The following is a 20,543-nucleotide window of genomic DNA, read 5'->3' on the forward strand; positions in this document are numbered from 1 at the left end:
CTAAGGCCAAGGCAGAGGTGGAATAAAGGAGACAGGACCAGGGGGTGCCGAACATCCAGAGAAAAGGGGGGAACCTGTCCAATAACCTGGTGCCCTTTCAGGCAAACTTAAAAGATACTGCGCTTGGAGGGTAAGGCCGCTCTGCCTCTCCCTGTACTTTTGCCAAAGCACCTAACTTTACCTAACACATCTTGCCAGGTCTCCTTGGTCCAACCAAGACAAAGTCTTTCCACAAAAAGGGAAAAGCTTAACTAGCAGATCCTTTGGAGAGTTAAATCTCAAGTTGCAGGCAGAGTACAAAGATACCCGACCTTTTCTTGCTTCCCAGAGCTGAGTTTGGAGTGGAGATGGCACCAAGAGAGGAGGACGTAAAGGAGGATGGAGCACGGTGCTTTGCCACTAGTCTGCCTTGTTTATTTGCAACTGGTCAAACTGGGAGACAGAATTTTAGAGCAGGAAGAGACCTTAGAGATCATATATAGTTCACCCCCGGTTTACAAATACAATGTCAAGAATTTGTCTCATTCACCTTCATACACTCAGCACCCTGAACATTACCTGGCACATAGTAAGTGTGTTATAGGTATTTACTGAGTGAATGAATTTGATGTGTGTTTTCCCTGTTTTAGAAGCCGTGTTATCTGCAGAGCAACATCCATAGTGGAGTAATGCCTAAGGTCATTGAGATAAGTAGTGGGCAGGGCCAAAACTATAACCCAGACCTCTCTATAGTGCTACACTGACAGGTGGAAGCTGTGGAATAAATGAAAACTGTGCCAAAGCAGCCATGTCTCACACGATCCCATCCTCATGAGGATCCAAGGCCAGTTGAGTTGGTGGGTTCCTGCCCTCCTCCTGGTCCTGCGCACATGCCCGGTAGTAACGCCACGTGTCTGCTTCCACAAGCTCTTTTCCACCTTTCAAGATCCATTCATTACTCCATTCAGTCAAGTTTTCCTGGCAGCTTATTTCATTTTTATAATATAAGCTCTTTAGGGCAGGTAATGAAACAACATATAGGATGATCCTTTCCAAATGTCTTTTATTCATTCAACCGACAACTATTGAGCACTTACTATGCGTCTAGCATCTGCTAGATACTGAGGATACACTATCAAACAAGACACAGTCACCAACCTCGAGTTTATAAAGATAGTAAGGGAGAAAAAGGATAATTTTATGTGTAAAAACTGTCCAATAGGAGAAAGCATGAGATCCTACAAAGTCAGAGACCGTTAATTCCGCTGAGCCAAAAGAGGCTTCCTTAGCTGGATGATGTTTAGGCCGAGACCCGAAGAACAAGTGAGGTGAGAAGGAAGGACTTCCTAGGTGGAAGGAAAAAAATATGCAAAGGTCCAAGGGTGAGAAAGGGCATCGTGCTTTCGGGGAGCTGCAGGAGCTTCGTCCTGGCTAGTTCATAGACTATAAGGGCAAAGATGAGACAGGATCAGACCTCATGGATTTGCTAAGGAATTTGAACTTCAACCAGAGAACAGTGGGAAACCATTACATGGTTGTGAAGTAAGGGAATGACAACATCCAGTTTCACTTCAGAAATTTTAGTGGCGGGGGGGGGGGGGGACGCGGCGGCGATGATGACGAATGAGTGGCAGTAAGATCCAGATCCTTAGGAAGCTGTTGTGGAAGTCCAGGTGAAAGATAACTGCAGCCCGCATCAAAGATGTGGTGGCAGAGGATGGATTGGATTTGAAAGTTACTCAAGAAGTATCATATACAGGACCTGATGACTGGTCACATTTGGAGAACTCAGGGAGGAAACCAGGTACTGTTCACTGAGACGGAGGTACAGGAAGAGGAGTGGACTCAAGGAGATGTCCAGTAAGCAAGTGACTATGTCTATAGCCCAGGAGAGTGAGCTGAGCTACAGTTAAGTTTGGGACTCACCAGCCTAGAGATGTTTGTTGAATCAAAGGTAGCATGAATGGGATTGTCCAGGGAGAGAGCCCATAGAGTGAGAAGATAACTGGACCAAGCAGGATCGAATCCCTGAGGAATCCTAACATGCAAGAGACAGGCAGAGGAGGAGGAGCCTAGGAAAGCAACTGGCAGGAAAGAGCTGGAAAAGGAGGAGGAGTTTGGCATCAGGGAAACCAAGAAGAAAGAGATAATGAGAAGGAGGCTGCAAACAGCAGTACCTGGGGTAGCCAAGCAAGTAAATGAGATAAGGGATGGAGAAGGTCTTTGGATTTTACCAAGGAAATTGTCAGTGACCTTGTCTCAAGAGTAGCCATTGTAGGAGGTGTGGTGGCGGCAAAGCCAGACTGCCGAGGGTGGGAAGCTCAGTGGAAGGTGAAATGTGAGACCAAATCTAGGCAACATTTTAACAAAGTTCAATGGGAAGGAGAGGGAATTATGAGAGAGGATGGCAGTTAAAGGAGGACACCCAGTCAAGACATTTGTTTTTCTTTATGATGGGAAAGGTCAAAGAGAAAAAGAGGACAACTGAGGATATAAGGGCCCTAAAGAAGTGGGAGGGAATGGGATCCAGAGCCCAGTAGGACTGATTACTCTTAGAGCAGCGGTTCTCAACTGTGGAGTCGCGATCCCTTTGGCGGTCGAACGACCCTTTCACAGGGGTCGCCTAAGACCATCCTGCATATCAGATATTTACATTACGATTCATAACAGTAGCAACACTGCAGTTATGAAGTAGCAACACTGCAGTTATGAAGTAGCAACGAAAATAATTTTATGGTTGGGTCACAACATGAGGAACTATATTTAAAGGGCCAGAATCCATCAGTAGATGAATGGATTAGAAAACTGTGGTACATCTACACGATGGAATACTATGCTGCTGTAAAAAAGAAGGAATTCTTACCATTTGCAACAGCATGGATGGAACTGGAGATCATTATGCTAAGTGAAATAAGCCAGTCAATGAAGGAAAAATACCACATGATCTCACTCATTTATGGATAATAAAGACCATTATAAACTTATGAACAAAAATAGATACAGAGGCAGAGCTGCCTCGAACAGACCGTCAAACTACTATCGGGAGGGTTGGGGGGCAGGACAGGGAGGGGAGGGGTAAGAGATCAACCGAAGGACTTGTATGCATGCATATAAGCATAACCAATGGACATAAGACACTGGGGGGTAGGGGAGGCCAGGGGATTGTCAAGGTCGGGGGGAAAAAGGAGACATATGTAATACTCTTTGTAATACTTTAAGCAATAAATAATTTTAAAAAAATAAAAATAAAGGGCCAGGAGGTTGAGAACCACTGTCTTAGAGGGAGGGAGAGCGAAAAGGATAGTGCCGGTGTGGGTAAATGTGGAGGTGAGGTGGCAGGAAGTTGAAGGAGTTCCCATTGGTGGCTTCTATTTTCTCTGTGAAGGAGAAAGCAAGTTGGTGTATTGTCTGTGGGGCCAGAGGAGGTGAACACTGAGGTTGGGAATAGTCTCTGAGAAGAATGGGATAGAGCTGACCAGGGTCAGACGATTGCCAACCACATTCAGGGGCCAGTTGAGGTCAGAGTCCCTGAACTTGCAAGGGCACCAATCTCTGGGGAAGTATACCAACAGCTCCTAGCAGCATGGCAGTAGGAATGGAAAAAAATGAGCAGTTGGTGGTGACAGTTTTGCAAGGGCAAGAGGATAAGCAAATTATTGGTCTAGGGCTAGCAAGGGACAGAAGTGAAACAAGAAGAGCCTAGGAGAGAAACTAGAAGGGCCAGACATTTACTCAGGGTCTAGTATATGTCTAGTAATCTGTAGGGAAACAGAAGAACAAAGCTAGGGCAATGCTTCCCAAACCTGGCTGTGCCTCAGAATCAAGCTTAATAAAAATACAGGCTCCCGGGCCTCATTCCTAGGGTTCAATGGGTCTCAGGTTGGGGGGCACATAAGGAAAAAGGAGACAAGTAAACAGACATGAGGGATATATACAGTGCCACAACCCCATGATTCTGGTCTGTACAAGGTGCTGTGGAAGCCAAGAGGGCTTGGAGGTAGGAATATAGAGGGGATGACAAGGAAATTTTCCTAGACAAGGGAAGCCTGTGCCTGAGTGTGACTGGTGAATCAGTTAGCTGAGCAGAGGGGAAGAAGCCAAATAAGCACTCCAAGTACAGGGAACAGCATGTGCAAAGGCAGGGCGGCATTTGTGGAACTCCAAGTCATTTGGTGTGGCTGCAGCAAAGTGTGTAAACAGGGGAGTGGTGATCTCTCTCAGGAGAAGGAAGCAAGAACCAGATTGTTCTGAGCCTCATTCACCGTGCTCCACTTTCCATCAAAAGAGCATTTGTCTGGCACAGCCAAGGGGCACCTAAGAGAGAGGCCAAGAATCCTGACTTTCACAGTAAATAACTTCGAAAGCAGGCTCCTCAGGCCTGGAAGGGTTAGACCCACAGGCTGGTGTAATGCAGCAGATGTGATCTTTGCAGGCCACTAGGTGGTGAACAGTATTTTTGCTCTGACTAGAAACTAAGTGTTTACAGATTCATATGTATTTACTTACTTTGAGGGAAAGGCAGATGTCCTAAGTTCAGACAGGATTATTGAAGGAGCCTCCCTTCTGGGCTCTGAGCCAAAAACCAGAATAAGAGGAAGCCTAGAATGATCAAATGTAAAGTATATGGACATGGTGGGAAGATGTTTTCCCCCCTACACGGTTTCTCCTCCCCCTTTCCCTGGCCCTGAAAGCCTGAAGGAGACTCCCACGCCCTCTCTCCCCTCCTTATTCTCAGAAATCTTCAGGCATATATTTCAGGATAAACCACACAAGCACGGGCACTTCATTTGTTTAGCAAACCCAAAGGTCATGTTTTGAGGCTGTTCAAGTCAGACTCTACCCACTTACCCTTCTGCAGAGTCTCCAAAATATAGTCAATCTGGTGTATCCTGTGAAGTCAGGGCAATGCAGCTCTCAAACAAACACGCCCTGCCTGGAGGACAACCTAGCACTTTGCTGTCCTGGACCAGTGTCATCGCCCAGAGAAGACTCAAGGTTCATTCTGTGATCCCGCTTCAACAAACTCAAGGCCAGAGTGTTTTTGAAAGCACTCCTGATAATGCCAAGGAAACAGACTCTCCTGACCAGCCCGAGACTGCAGCTGGAGTACCAGGCGCTCTGACCTTCAGAGACCTATGGACTCAGGGAGTCAGGAAGAAAGCAGGACATGGTCCCCATGCCATCTCTCAGTACAGAGGAGTATTCATTCAAAAGAAGCAGAAGGGGAATGGAGGACCTAGGAGGAAGGCAGCATTTCGCTGTCCAGAAGCACAAACCCTGACCCCACCTGTAGTTAAAGCCTTATCCAGTATGCTGCCAGCCAAGGGTGTCCTCATTAGGCAAACAGGAAAGGAGAGACTTAGCCTTAGAGTTCTGCAGCTCTGCATGACCCTGGGGATCATGGAGTCCAAGGACAGAGAAATAATCTCCCATTCTGAGCCTTTGCAGCCTTTGAGTGCTACTGGCTCTGTGGCCATTAAGCTTTCCATTAAAAAGAGTTAATGCTCCTGGAAGGTGCCAAGTTAATACTCTTAGATTTAAAAGCTGGGAGGTGGAGTGGGGGGAAGTAAGGCTTCAATAATGAAGGCCTGACAGATCGAAAGGGCCTGGGCTTAGAACCCACACCTCTCAATTTGGCACAGAGAGCCTCAGGGTAGGTCGAGGTTGGCTCTAGACACTGAGAGCCCTAATAATGTTTGTAATGGTTAATGGATAGTGAAGAGTTGCCATATATGGGGCATTGAGCTAAGCACTTTTCACACATGATGTCATTTACTCAATGGGAGAGGGTGAGGGAAAGAGCATGTGGGACAGAGGAAGCCACCAAGATGGCAGGAAAGAATCCTGTAGCCCAAGAGCTGAGGGGCCTTAGCAACTGTACCAGTTTGGGCTCAGGCTGCTGTAACAGCCTACTGGAGCCGCCATAACAAAGTACCACAGCCTAAGTGGCTTAACAACAGAAACGTAATTGTCTCACAGTTCTAGAAGCTGGAAGTTCAAGATCAAGTTGTTGACATGGTTGGTTCCTTCTGGAAGCCAAGGAAAGGGATCCATTCCAGGCCTCTCTCCCTGGCCTGTAGACGACCATCTTCTCCCAATGTCTCTTGACATCATTTCTTCTCTATATATGTCTCTGTGTCCAAATTTCCCCTTTCAATAAGGACACCATCATATTTGATTAGTGCTCACTCTACTGAGCTCATTATAATGTGATTACCTCTGTCAAGATCTATCTCCAAATAAGGTCACATTCTAAGGTAGCGGGTTTAGTTGGTACTTCAACATATGAACTTTGGGAAGAGACACAACTCCACTTACAACAGTGATGTCTACCAAACTTTCTCCTTTGATTAATGAGGATATCAGAGCCTCGAGTGAGAAAGTGGCTTGCACATGGTCATGCAGCAAGTTGAAAAAACTAAGATTAGAATCCAGGTCCTTTGGGACCCCGAGCCTTGAGCAGACTTCCCCAGGAGTAGCAGCATTGCCTGCTCTTATAGGCCCTTCTCCAAGAAGGGAATCCCTGAGCCTGGACAAGGCTGGGAGGCACCCATAGAATCTTTTCACTGGCCTGGGTGAGGACACCATAAAACTCTTACAAAACAGTATCTGGAAAAACTCTAAAATGTCAGAGTGGAAGGAGCCCTATTAATGGAGCTTAATAGAAGCACTGAGGTTTCTTTTCCATGGTCAGGCTGCTCATTGAGGAGGCAGATACGTAGCGTGTCACCCAGAACTTGGCTCCTTCCTTGCAGCCCTCCAACAGAGAGCAGTTAGCCAGACTATGGCTGGGTGGTGCTGGCTTCTCGCATGCTCTCTCCCATGGCTCACTCTCGTCCGCCCGCCTCTGCATAGAGGCTGGCATCTGGCCTCCATACCTGCCCAGAAGGCTGGTGGGTCTCCATTTTGCAATCTGTTTTGAGAACTCACTAAAGGTTGTTTTGAAAGCCTCATGCAACTTGTAGAGCAACACGGGTTTAAGAGCCTGGTTCTTGCTGCTTCAAAAACAAGGAGGCAAAAATTGAGATTGAATATAGCACAGAAGTGTGGGTGACACCAAACCACAGATGAATTGATAGGCTGGGGGGGAAGGAAGTGAAAAGTTCACCTTGTCCTTCCCTGTAATAGAGGGCTGTTGGTTTTGCAGAGGTTTGCTTTTTTTAAAAAAAAATTTTTTTCATTCAATAAAAATAGCTTGGTGGGACAACGTATTCTAGCATTCGTGGAAATAAAAACTCGGAACCACATCATAGGATGTTCTGCTCCAAACTTGGCCCTGGTTCCCCAGGCAGCTCCCAGTTCCTCCTGATTTATGCAGCAGCAGTGCAGGCCCTCGCCCGGTCCCAGGTGGGGTCTGGCCTTCAGAGAGGAAGGGAGGAGATGGTTCAGCGGCATCAGCTGTTTCCCTTCTCTGAGCCAAGACCCTGGCCTCAGCCAGCAACTCAGCTTTGTCCCCTGAGTCTGCCTTCTGTACTGTGAAAACTTTCCATCACAAAGGGTCGATTCAGGAAGCCAAGGTTAGAGGCAAATGGTCTTATTTGAAAATGGTTAAGGTCAGTGAGGCCTTGGGCTTCCTGCATTGATTGCTCTCCCAGGGCCTGGGACCAGCCCAGCGGGGTGGGACGGGCAGCTCTGCAGGTTACAGGATGTGAAAGTGGGGACTGAGGTTAGGAAGAAGAATAAAAGGCTGGGGCCAGAACACACCCAACAGAGGGCCATGTGCAGTTCTCCTCTTTAGGGTTTCCTGTGGGTACACTGAGAACATTGTGTTCTGGCTGGGAACTTACCCAGCTGAGCCGGCTCCAGACACTGCCTCTGGGTCCTAGTGCTGCCTCTCTCACACCCTCAGCCTTAGCTGCCTGCACCTGCATGAAGTGCACTGTAGGGCCCCGGGAGGCCATTTCCATTGTGTCCTCCCTACTGAGTGAGGTCCCCAGTGACCAGACTATGAGCACTTACCTTCTGATTCATCCTCCTTTCTGAAGCATCCTCATTGTGCTTGGCACTGTCACACAGTAGCATCTCATGTCCCCCCCTGACAAAACATCCTGCAGATGACAAAGCAGAAGCTCTGGTTATTGGGAGGAACAACCAAGGTCAGTATCAAGGTTTTGGGACCCAGGTCTCCTGACACTCTAGGGATAACTGATTTTGAGATATCATTTCAAGTCCCTGAAATGAATGTAAGCCTTTGCCTTCAAAGTTTCTCTGCAGATGAATTTGAGAATTCTTAATGACTTCTCCAAAACAGCTCAAAGCTCAGGCATGTGGTACAGAACTATCCAGAGAAGCCCGAACTCGGCCCTGTCTAGAATCTGGCAAGTCCTAGCAATCATGTCTGTCCTGTGCATAAGCTCCCTGGAACTGCCCCCAGGAGCCTTCGTGCAGCACACCAGGCCCCAGGTTGTTCTGTGCCTGTAGAGCAGCGGTTCTCAACCTGTGGGTCGAGACCCCTTTGGCAGTCGAACGACCCTTTCACAGGGGTCGCCTAAGACCATCCTGCATATCAGATATTTACATTATGATTCATAACAGTAGCAACATTACAGTTATGAAGTAGCAACGAAAATAATTTTATGGTTGGGGGTCATCACAACATGAGGAACTGTATTTAAAAGAACAGAAGGTTGAGAACCACTGCTGTAGAGGGTCCCGGGACTCAGAAGTATATGCTAGGCCCCAGCTCAAGTAGCCAAGAATCAATGAGCTACCAGTGAGGGAGAGAGGACTAGTAGGTAATGGAGGCTCTCTGATTAGAAGAGATTTTTGCAGTTTTTAAAGTTTTTAAGTTTCCTCTACTAGATTGTAAACCTCTTTTTCCAAGTTATCTTTATATCCTGTGTGTGTGCTGGTCCTTGATACACAGTTGTTGGATGACCTGAATCAAAGTCACTCAATTAAAGGCCTTGCCTTTAGCTATAGATCACAGGTTATTCAACAACTGCACATTGAACATCTTCTGTATACTAAGTATTGCCTGAGATAATGGGCACACAATTGCTAAAAACAAGTACACGAAGGAAAGACAGTCTTAGTGATTGCCCCTCTTAGAGATCATGGTCCAGTAGAAAGGCATTCAATAAGCAAGAGCACCCTAGCCAGTTTGGCTCAGTGGATAGAGCATCAGCCTGCGGACTGAAAGGTCCCAGGTTCGATTCTGGCCAAGGGCACATGCCTGGGTTGCGGGCTCGATCCCCAGTAGGGGGCGTGCAGGAGGCAGCTGATCAATGATTCATCACTGATGTTTCTATCTCTCTCTCCCTCTCCTTCCCTCTCTGAAATCAATAAAAATTTATTTCAAAAAAAATAAGCAAGAGCAATCCCAAGGTCCATGGTCATCCTATGGGAAGTCCAAGGTGCTATGAATGAGCATGGAGTGCTACAGGTGAGCAAAGTTATTGAGGAAGAGCCCTTTAAGCCGTGGCCCAATGGGAATTAGGAGGTTGGGAAACAGAGGTACATGCAGAGTGAATGGTGCTCATGAAGACCTGGAATTTAGCAAGCAGGTGGCTCATTGAAAGAATGAGAAAAGTCTTCTAAGTCTTCCTGAACCCCACCTACAGGAAATCCAGTTCTCACTCCAGGGGAGAGCCCAGCCATTGTTACTATCAGTGAGAAAGGAATCCTACTACTCTGTGGCCTCCCCCCAGCCCCAGACTCAATCCTAAAAGATAACTGGGACCCATGTTGAGGCAGGAAGGAGGAAGGCCACCGGTACGGCCAGAAAGAGCCGGTACTGGTCCAGTCACGGGGACCCTGGACTAACAAACTGTGCAAAGCACTTTCCTCCTCTCTCTAGACTTCATGCTTCATACTTATATATTCTCAGTGTTTAGCCTGACACTCAGCCCTTCCTGAACTGGTGAATGACAGCAGTTCCCATCTGTTCCTTCCAATGCTAAGATTCTGGGTCTAAGACCCACAGTCAGTCCTGCCCAGGATTCTTCTGGCAAAAGAATAAGGAAGGAGCATAGTGCCCAGCACACCCACAAGTGTCTGGTGAATAAATGAGGGAATGAACGAATGAATGCTCTCCCTGAAGTCACTCTAAAAGCTTTCCAGATCTTTGCTTTGAGCTCCTATAGTCACTCCTATTCCTATGCAGTGATATCACCAGCCACTTCATACACAGACATCAGTTAGTGGGGAAAATGAACCTAGATCTTGCCTGGAGTGCTCCATCCTAGAGGGAGAAGTAGAAGAGCTGAGGAGCCGTGTAAGGAAGAAAAAGAAAGGACTAACATGTGCAGAGTCTGGAAATTAGTGCACATTCGCATGCAGCACTCCCTGCCTTATAAACCCCAAACCTGCTGGTGCTCTTCCTCGCTCCTGTGAACAACTAGGCCTCTCCAGGGCTGGGAAAGGACAAATGCTCCCTGAGCCACCATATTCCCTGCTTGCCCTGAATCAGGTACTATAGTAAGGGCCACAGTTCCCAGCGTGGACACACCCTCAAACGCATTTTCCCTCTCCTGTGGGTTTCTAGGCTAGCCCGCAAAAGCCTGATTCATCCACAGCCACACTGAAACATGGAATTAATTCTGGCTATACCCTGGGTGAGCGAGGCCATTATGGCAACCAAACCACCACTTACAGCATTATTTTGATGGGAAAATGTGTTCTGAGCTCCAAGCAACCAAATTATAAGTGGGACACGGGCACACCCAGGTTCGAATCCCAGCTTTAACACTTCCTAACCATGTGGTCGTGGGCAAGGCACCATCCTCCCCAGCCTCAGCTTCCTGCCTTGTAAAAGAATCCCTCCTTTGAGAAGGTTGTAGTGCAGACTAAACAGACACCTGTGAAGGTGCCCTAGCACATGGCAGATGCTCTCCTCCTTCCTTTCAGCGGGGCTTTTGTGAAGACACTTGGAGACAAGACTTCAAGCACAGTCCCCTCAAAGTGGGTTCTTTATCCAGCTTGCATGGGGGCAGTATTACCACTGGACTCGGGCTCAGAGCAAGTGTTTATGAGATAAATGAGCTGCTGTCTAGAAATCACAGAACATTCCTCATCTTTGACCTTCTCCAGTCTTTTACTGGCTTATCTGAGCCAAGAAACTTCTCCTGCCCCTACTCAGCTCCCTCTCTCTCCCCCAATCTCTCCATGAACAGCATTGTTCTGACTTCTTTTGCTCCTGGTCCTGGGAAGGGGCTTCGCCTCCAGAAGGGGCCAAAAGCCCTGGTCTTTCACCCCAGGCCTGGCTGAGAGCCCAGAAGAGCAAGCAGGAGGAGCCCAGAGGCCCAGGCAGGCACACCCCAGCCAGGGGAAGGCAGACCTCCTCTGTTGGCTTAGGCTTTGGCCCCTCCTTGCTTCGTTTGTTTCCAAGCTGCAGCCAGAACGGTCTGTACTCAAAGGATGGTGAACCGGCCAAGGCATCCGTAGGGTCCTAAACATCCACCTTATTCCTTTCTTTGCCCTTGTTCCTATGAGCCAGGGTCCCTGGTCTTGGGTTTCTAGTCTCTTGCCCAGGGTCACCAGCACTGTGGCCAGTCACCTTGAATGAGTCGTCCTACACTGCACTATGCGCCCACATCCCATCTCCACTCGATGCCCCTGTCTCCACAACAGTCTCTACTTTTCCACATTTGGAACCACAGGGCCTTCTAAGACCCTCCTTCCATCTTTCCAGGCCCTGTCAGTGCCCCTCATCCTGCAGCATTTCTCATTGGGTCTCCACCTCTCCGGCCCCACCCACCTCTTTACCCATCCCCCAATCCTGCAATAACAAAAACACAAACTCTTGTGAAAGCAGTATGAGCTCACGGTGAAAACCCAACAGTGCAGAAGGTGAAAATGAAAAGTAAAAGCTCCCCTCCCTCCCTCAGAGATAACCTCTGTAAACAGTTTCCAGTATCCGAGATGTTTTCTTTGCACACTGAAGTATGTGTCTGCAGGGGCGTGTCCTCTGCTTTTTCTTCAGGATGAGATTATAGCATACACATTATTCTGCAACTTGTTGTTTTCACCTGACAATGTATCTTGGACAGCTTTCCAAAATCTACCTCACTCTTTTTAACGCCCACATAATATTCCAGGATTTGGAGTTTATTTCACTATTCTCCTGGCATAGACACCTAGGTGGTTTTCAGTTTTTGCAATCACTATTTACTTGGTTCTCAGCCTCAGGTCTCAAACCTCCAGTCTGCCCTCCACACCACTGCTCAATGCTAGCACCCAGCTCAGCCACCTTCCTTGTGTTAGGATTATTCACTAGGTGTTTTATCTCCCCTCCTACATCTTAAGCTCCTCGAGACAGGGTGTTTGCCTAGGAGCTACTGGCAAGGAGCACTCTAGTCCTGTCAACTCTGCAACTTGTGAGCCAACCTCAGTGCCGCCCTAGGGAAACGTAAGGAGGTTCTCGGGCCACATGAATACTCATTCTTGGTTTTCACATACATTTATTGGGAACTCTGTGATCCTGACTTTGTGCAGGGTACTGGAGCTCCAGGATGAAACAGATACAGACCTTGGCCTCCTGGATCTTACAGTCAGTGGGAAAGGCAGACATTGGACACCCACACCGAGAAGCACAAGTATAATTACATATGGGATACGTGCTTTGAAAGGAAACGATAGAGGAGGGCTGGGCCCACCAGGGAAGGCCTCTATGAGGAGGTGAGGAGGTGCAATGGAGAAGGCCAGTGCAAGCCAGCAGACCAGGGGATCTGGTTCCCATTCCAGTCCACTCTGGACACTTGCCCTGTAGTCTTCTCATCTGACAAGAAGGGAAATCTCCTTCCCAGTTTTAACTTTCTGTGACAATAATAAATGCTACTAGAGTTCAAGGGAAGCAGAGTTCCCCATTGCCTGGGAAGGTCAGGGAGACTTCTTGCTGATTTTACACTAACCTTGATTCACACCTGATTCACACGTGGGCTCTAATTCCATTCAATTCTGGGCCAAATATTTGTTGAGCACACACCATATGTATGAACATATAGAAGGTGTGTGTGAGCGTATGTGTGGGTATTGGGGGGAGTTGGGGTGGTGGTAGTGGTAGGTACTTAAACGATTTAAAACATGTGATTCCTGAAGGAGTTTACAGTCTGAGGAGGCATCAGACCCAGAATAGGATCATTTCAATACACAATGTCCAGTGGGAAGAGAGCAACTCATCATGGTTATGTGAACTGAGCACTCGCTTCAAAGCCAAGCAGGTCTGGGCTGGACTCCCTGCCCTGGACTACCTGGCAGGGGAACATGGAGCTTCCCAAGTGTGTTGAAAGAGGGCTCCTGGAGGGCTCTGAGCTTCAGACAAGCATGCAGTATGAGTCAGAGCTAGAAGGGCACCTGAGGAAAGTAATCGCTGTGAAGATGGGAGCAAGTGGAAAGAGAAGGTTCTTAAGACTATAGAGGAAAGGCATCCCACAGGTCACGGGGACCTGGGTAAAGTCAGTCATACCAGTGTTGAAAAAACATCCAAGCAAAAAAGAGCAGTTTAAGCAGCACAAGCGTCCCCCATTCTCTTCCCCTGGGCCAAGAATTCCATGCCCCGGAGAGGGCACCAGATGGGAGAAGACAGAAATCTGCTGTTACCTCTACAGTCTCACTTCTGGGTCTATGTGTCTGTTTCTCTTTTATGTGCTCAAAAATACTGTAAATTATATGCTTATACTTTGTTGATGTCCTCTTTATGATCCACTGTACATGGCTGTATATATTTTGCACATCTACATGCATATTACTCTGCAAAGTTGTATACACAAAGCTATGTACACTGTACTTTATGGAAAATTTAAGAGCGTTTCAGAGGTAATTAGAACCATATGTGATTTTCCCCCTCCTGTGCTGTGGAAGGGAAATGACTCTAGAGACAGGCAAGGGTCTGTCCTGGAGGCTTGGTGGGCCAAAATAAGGAGCCAGATCTGTATTAAAGACAATAGGGAGCTATGCAAAGGTTCACAGAAGTCCTAGAGAGGCTACACTAGGTACAATACATAGAAAGTTCCAGACTCTCCTTGTTTCTACTTAATCAGAGCAGTAAATCCCAAACCAGTTCTGTCCATAACTCATCTCTGCCTCACTTTCCCCATCTGTGAAAGAAAGCCTGCCAGTGTGGGGCTGCAGGACCAAGCAAGGAGGCCCAGAGGCCCTGGGGGCTTCAGGTCCGGGCCAGCAAAACCCAGTGACAGTGTTATCAGGTCTGGATGGCAGTCCTTGCCCCCAGGGCTGGCCAGCTCTGGAGCTGGTGCATCAGGGCTAGGATCCTGTTCTTTGGGAAAAGAGCTTGGTGAAGCTTCCTCTGGCCTATTGATGTCCTGCTTTCCAGGGCCAGAGACTCTTAAAACTTCCTGGGAGAGTGAGGCAACACGCCTCATTGTGCAGCCCTCAGCAAATGCAGCAGCTGCACCAAGTGCTACAGAAAAGCTCCCATAATAACCATGTGTGATATTAAAAAGATAAAGAGGCAAATAGGTATGTAGGCCAACTCAAAAATAGCCACCACCCATTCGTCCTGAGTAACCATTTGTGCCAGGTGGGTACAGAGGGTTTTCTTCCGTCTCCTCTAAGCTGATCTTCCCTGCATCTTTTTAAGGTTGCCTCAGAGAGAAGGCCCTGCCTGCCCTCGCTGGAGGTGGCCGGGGCAGTTCTGGCAGGCGGCCAGGCAGGGCTGGGCAGTACTCCCTGCACTCCCTCCACCAAACCAACCCTGGGGTCAGAGGGCACAACGGCTTGGCCTCTCTGACGTGAGGTCTTGGGGCTAAATCGGGGCTTTAGGGTGGTGACTCATGGGCACTCCCCAGCCCACCCCTATCAGGTTTTCCGCGCACCCAAGAGGCCTCCCCCACCCCGACAGGGGCCGCTTTGTTAGGAGGCCAGAGACCAGGTCCAGGGCAGTTAGAGCCTCAGGGCTGGGGGAGCTCCCCAGCCTCTCCCTCCCTCCACCTCTCCCCCTTCCTCCGAGCTCACCCGAAAGGCGCGGGCCCCTCCGCCCTGCCCCCACCCCGCGGCCCCGGGTCCAAAGCGCTGAGCTCAGCACCGCGGCGCCGGCGCCGCCCTCCCGGACAGTGGGCGGAGTCTCCGTCCTCCCGTGGGGGCGGGGCCGGAGAAGCCCCGCCCTGCTCCCCAGTTCCACGGTCCCTCCATCCTCCCATCCCCCCAGAGGTACGTTCTCCAAGTCACGTCCCAGCTCCCCACTCCCGCCCACCCCCCGTAGGGGGTCCGCGGAGACCCACCCCCAAGTCAGCTGCTCAGCATCTGTCACCTCCGAGGCCGGCTCCCCACGGGCGCAGCTCACAGCGGGGGGGGGGGGGGGGGGGGGGGGAGCGGCAGGGGGAGCGGGCGGGGGGCCTCCCCTCCCCCCACCCGGCTGGCCCGACTGCAGACCTCGGGGAAGTCGGGGAAGCTCTTGTGTGCACCTCTCCCCGAAGCAGACTCCAGGAACTTAGAATTTTTGTTTCTCCCTGCGTTTGTTTTTAAGTCTGTACAAAACTCCAGCAGTGGCTCCTAGATTCCTACGCCGAGTCTGCCTTGTGGACACGGGGACGAGGAGAGTCCCTCTGGAGCTCCCCAAGTTCGCCTTCCTACAGGGGAGAGCTCAGGGAGGTGCCTGCAGGGATGTGGTGGCAGAACCACTGTCACTTTGGGCCCGTGGGTGTCTAGCTAAAGGCAAACCCCTTGGGAGGGTGGGGGAGAGAGAGAGAGAGAGAGAGAGAGAGAGAGAGAGAGAGAGAGAGAAGGGGGCTGCTTAATTCGGCAGGGAGTTGAAGAACCTGATCAGATAAAACAGGGGCCAACCCAGAAGAGAAAGTTTTTTGTCAACAGCTCCAGATGTTCACTCTACCTCTTCTACCCACCACTCCCCGCCATGTACTGGCCCCTCCATCCCCCACACAGGCTCACAACTGGGAGTGTTAGTAACTTGGGATCAAGGAAATGAGCCTATAGCCAGAGTCATGGCTCCAGCCTGCTGACCGGCGAGCCCCTGCTCCTATCTGAGCCTCAGTTTTCTTTTCTTTTTTAATCCTCATCCCAGGATATGTGGGGTGAGAGAGAGAGAGAGAGAGGCATCGATTGGTTGCCGCTGGTACTTGCCCCACCCAAGATCCAGCCTGAAACCTTTTGGTGTAGCCGATGACACTCCAACCAACTGAGCCACCCAGCCAGGGCTGCGCCTCGGTTTCCTTACTTGCAAAATGACACTGATGGGGCCTGACCGGTCTACACTACACAAACGTTAGTACGAAAATACTAAAGGATATGGAAGTGTTTTTAAAACCATAAAGAGCTCCAGGAAGATGAAAGATCTTTGTGAGAGGCTGCACAGTTGCCAGGTGGGACTGGCAGCTTCCATCACCTGCAGCAAGGAATTCCAGCAGAAGGCCTAGCTTGCAGACCCTGGGTGGCTGCTTTTTGCATAAACCTGAGTTTCCCAAGCCTTTGGCTACTACGGGCACTGAAGATTTAAAAAACAACAACACTCTTCTGAGTGAGGCTAGAGACTTGGCAGAGGGGCAAGGAAACAAACAGTTGTACGTCTGGGAAAAGAAAGTTCCTGGGGATTGAGTGAGACCTAACTGCCAGGAGAGTGAGAGATCACTGGCACCTCACCTCCAAAGGCTCCTGGCCCTCCAGCAAGTTTCCTGTCCATAAAGTAGGGGCGGGGGAGGGGGCGGAGGGGGGGGGGGCGCTCTCCCAGGACCCACAGGCTCTAACATTCAAAGATTGTAAGGTTTATTACACCGAATGAAGAATTCTGACAAGTGAGAGGGCTGATTCCTCTCTGCTAACACTCTAATCCGGCCTCACTCACCTCGGCTCCTGGGGGTATCCAGAGGCTGGACAAAGCCCTTCTGGTCTTTCTGCTCTGGAAGAACAAACAAAAAAATAGACCTCATTTTGCTGTCCAGGCGGGCAGTGAGCCTGGATTCAGGCTGTCCCCACTGTAGCAGCTCCTGATCATCTTGTCTCCCCCTCTCCCACTGCCCCCAGCGTGAGGAGCAAAGCCACCCGACCCCACCTTCCCCTTTGATACGTGGCAATTGGAAACCCTCAAAGGGCAAGACCACTGAAAGGCTGGAACTGGAATGTCTGCTGCTACCTTCTCTGGCAGGCCTCCTCCGGATGGTCCACACCCTTTCGGGCCTGGCCTGGGATTTTTAGCAAAGTAGCTCCATGAAACTCATGATTTTCCTTTCCTGCAGTATGATCCCTATGGAAGTTGAAGAGGCCTTTGAGATTATTTAGGTCTGGGTTTTCAAAACTGGAGTATGAAAATCCCAACACAGGATAATTGCAGTATATTTTCTTTCTATTAAAAATTTTTTTAAATCTTCACCTGAGGATATATATTTTTAGTGATTTTTTGAGAGAGAGAGAGAGAGAGAGAGAGAAACATCAATGTGCAAGAGAAACATCAATTGGCTGCCTCTCCTACACATCCTGACTGGGGATCGAACCCACAACCTTTTTTTGGTGTACAGGTTGACAATCCACTGAGCTGGCAGGGCTAAAAAAGTTTTTTTTTTAATATATTTTTATTGATTTCAGAGAGGAAGGGAGAGGTAGAGAGAGATAGAAACATCAATGATAAGAGAAAATCATTGATCAGCTGCCTCCCGCACACTCCACACTGGGGATTGAGCCTGCAACCCAGGCATGTGCCCTGAGTGGGAATTGAACTGTGACCTCCTAGTTCATAGGTCAACACTCAACCACTGAGCCACGCCAGCTGGGCAGGGCTAAAAAATTTTAAGTAAAAAATGTTTAAAGTTAAGTAAAACTTAACTTTTACTAAGTGAAACTAAGTAATTTAACTAGTAAATAATTTTAAAAGTTGCCACTAAAATTTAACACAGACAGGATGTAAAACTAGAATGCAAAGTTGCATTATTTGTAATAAAAGTACAGAACTTCAAAGACGTATTATATTTCCTACAGGCTGTTTCAGGTCACAGCTTAGAACCCTAATCATCCTTAGTGGCCAAATAGCCTGACCTCAGATCAGCTGACTCCTGGCCCTCACAGGCAACTCAGCCATTGTGCTCAGGCTTCTGGTACAAACTGAAGAGGGATGTTGCCTCAGACGCCCTCTACTTCCGCTTTCTTTTCTCAAAAGGGTTCAGAAGCCAAGGAAGACAGGGGGATCCTGGCTGAAAGCTGGCCCTGGAGCAGATGGGATTCCTTTCTGCGAGGCCGAGGGGTACATTAGTGAGAAAAGAGATGGTGCCCTGGAGTGTGGCTGAGTCCCTTTGACAGCTCACTTGACCACTCTGGGTGTGTGGGAGACAAGGTGGAAAGCAGGGGACGGCTGGTAGCCCTGTGTGCCTTTCACCTCCGTGCCTAGTGTTAATGGTGTTCTGTCAGTGTCCTAAGACTACCCTCCTAGTTCTCAAAATCCCCATCCCTTTTCATGGTGGCTGATCAAGCCAACCCTTTGTGGGGTTCCCACTGCCCTTGCATTGTCCCCAGAGGAAATAATTTCTTGTCACCACAGAGGGACCAGGACCAAGTTAGGTCTGTCCCAGCACAATCTGGAATGTGTGGGTTCTTGACTTTGTGTAGGAAAAATTTCACGACACAAGTCCAGGTGATTTTTTAAGAGTACGTTTATTAAAGCTGGGGACAGTGAAACAAAGGAGGAGCTTAAGATAGAAGGGGCAAGATCACAGCAACAGGAGTGAGCCGAGACCGGGCTCAGATTCAGGGAAGGAAGTCACAGGAACAGAATTGAGCCATGCCGGGCTGTGTGGATGCAGAACAGGAAGTTACAGAGGCGAAGGAGTCCTTAAAGACAAGTTCAGCGGGTTAGCCCAGGACAAGCTGCTTCTGCTGCCGCTCCCCTGGTTGAGAGTCTCGTGGGGACCTTTAGAGTTTAGGAGAAAGAAAGCAAAGTGCACTCCTGAGGAAAAGTGAGGGGGAGGGGGCACACAAGAGTGCTCAAGAGAGAGAGTGTGGCCCTAACGGGTTTGGCTCAGTGGATAGAGCGTCAGCCTGCGGACTCAAGGGTCCCAGGTTCGATTCTGGTCAAGGGCATGTACCTTGGTTGTGGGCACATCCCCAGTAGGGAGTGTGCTGGAGGCAGCTGATCGATGTTTCTCTCTCATCGATGTTTCTGATTCTCTATCCCTCTCCCTTCCTCTCTGTAAAAAAATAAAAAAAATAAATTAAAAAAGTCAGCCTTCAACACAAGGGTTTGTAAATAAAATAAAAAAAACTTTGAAAGTTAGTTAAACAATGATTTAGCATCAGGTTCCCCACAAACGTGCATTGCATGACAGGCAAGGGGCCAGCCCCCTTTCAGGGATGATGGGCTCTCCATACCAGACCTCGGACCTCTGTCCAGACGTGCAGAGGGGCACGCCACACCACCCGTCTTGAGGGTCTTTATCTGTTTTCTAAAGGTGGGAGTTTTAGGGGAGGTCTCAGGGGAGGGTCTCAACAGAATATTCAACAGTTTTCCAGGTGTGTTCTTTAATATGCTGATACCTCAAAATGAGCCTATAGGGGAGTTTGGGATCATTCCCTAGTTAGTTTTACTGCTTTCTTTGTACCTTGGATTTGTCTGGCTCTCCTTGGGCTTTTTTGTTATTTATTCCCCTGACTTCATTCTCTGGAGTTTGGCTGGCACTAACTGGCACCAACTGGGTCTCTGTTGTCTCTCTCCCAGACCAGGGTGATTTAAGCTGCTTACTCCCTGGTTGGGAAGGAGAGGTATACACCATCCTCTCCTAAGTGTCCTTCGTTGGGGAAGGTAAGATCTTGTGATTTACTAGCAGGCTGTTAATTGCTCAGCCTTGTTTACCTATCTTGTCTCAGTTTCCCTCTGTCCACTTCCCAGGGAATTTTCCTAACTTCTTACTATCCTGTCTCATTGTGAAACCTAGGAGCCCAGCAGAATTGTCTGGCTGTGAGCTCATCATTGTCACCTGTGGGCCTAGTCCCGACAGGTGCATGCCATCACACTAGCCCTAACCCAATGGTTCTCAACCTTGGCTGCATATTAGAATCACCCGGGAATCTTTTTAAAATCCTGATTTCTGGGCCTCGTCCTCCGGAAAGTCGATTTCTTTGTTATGGGGTGGGGCCACAACATTAGTAACAAAGAAACAGAATTTCCGGAGGATGAGGCCCAGAAATCAGGATTTTAAAAGATTCCCAGGTGATTCTAATGTGCAGCCAAGGTTGAGAACCACTGCCCTAACCCATCCCCAACCCACAGAGAGGCCCTTTGATAGACTGGGGAGCCAACCCAGTGTTCCTCCCAGGACCCATCTCTCTGGGAGGTCAGCAGACAACCCCACTGAAGTAGAGCATCAGGACGGCCTGGAGAGCTTTTGTACAAATGAGAATGGGGTTAGGGAGATGGAAATCTATGGTTTCCCAGCTCCTCAGATGTTTCTGATTGTACCAATCAGGCTTGAAAGGCACTGGTTAATGAAGGATCACTCGGGGCCTCAGTTTCCTCATCTGTAGAATGGCACTGTATTCATTCCTCAGGGTGTAAATACATAATACATTTTTTAAAAAAATATGGAACGCTTCACGAATTTGCGTGTCATCCGTGCGCAGGGGCCAAGCTAATCTCTGCATCATCCTGAAGCGAGCACCATAATGCATTT

At 48.9% G+C, this 20,543-nt stretch overlaps 1 long non-coding RNA gene and 1 pseudogene across 4 annotated transcripts in view; both read right to left on the bottom strand.

Moving 5' to 3' along the window:
- Positions 1–16,999, bottom strand: part of LOC139022004 (uncharacterized) — a 28,739-nt gene extending 11,740 nt beyond the window's left edge. For 2 of the 4 annotated variants that reach the window (XR_011473591.1, XR_011473590.1), the window contains exons 1-4: positions 16,943–16,999; positions 16,736–16,789; positions 7,939–8,027; positions 4,486–4,578 (exon numbers count right to left, since the gene is read on the bottom strand). This is a non-coding gene — a long non-coding RNA (uncharacterized lncRNA). The remainder of the gene's footprint in view (positions 1–4,485; positions 4,579–7,938; positions 8,028–16,735; positions 16,790–16,942) is intronic. The other 2 variants (XR_011473593.1, XR_011473592.1) reach the window with 1 other exon arrangement.
- Positions 17,000–20,448: 3,449 nt separating this feature from the next.
- On the bottom strand, positions 20,449–20,543 carry LOC139022286 (U6 spliceosomal RNA; annotated as a pseudogene).

This window comes from Myotis yumanensis, unplaced genomic scaffold (genome assembly GCF_028538775.1).
Source record: "Myotis yumanensis isolate MYYU_CA2020_CCGP unplaced genomic scaffold, mMyoYum1.0.hap1 SCAF_13, whole genome shotgun sequence".
Lineage (NCBI taxonomy): Eukaryota > Metazoa > Chordata > Mammalia > Chiroptera > Vespertilionidae > Myotis > Myotis yumanensis.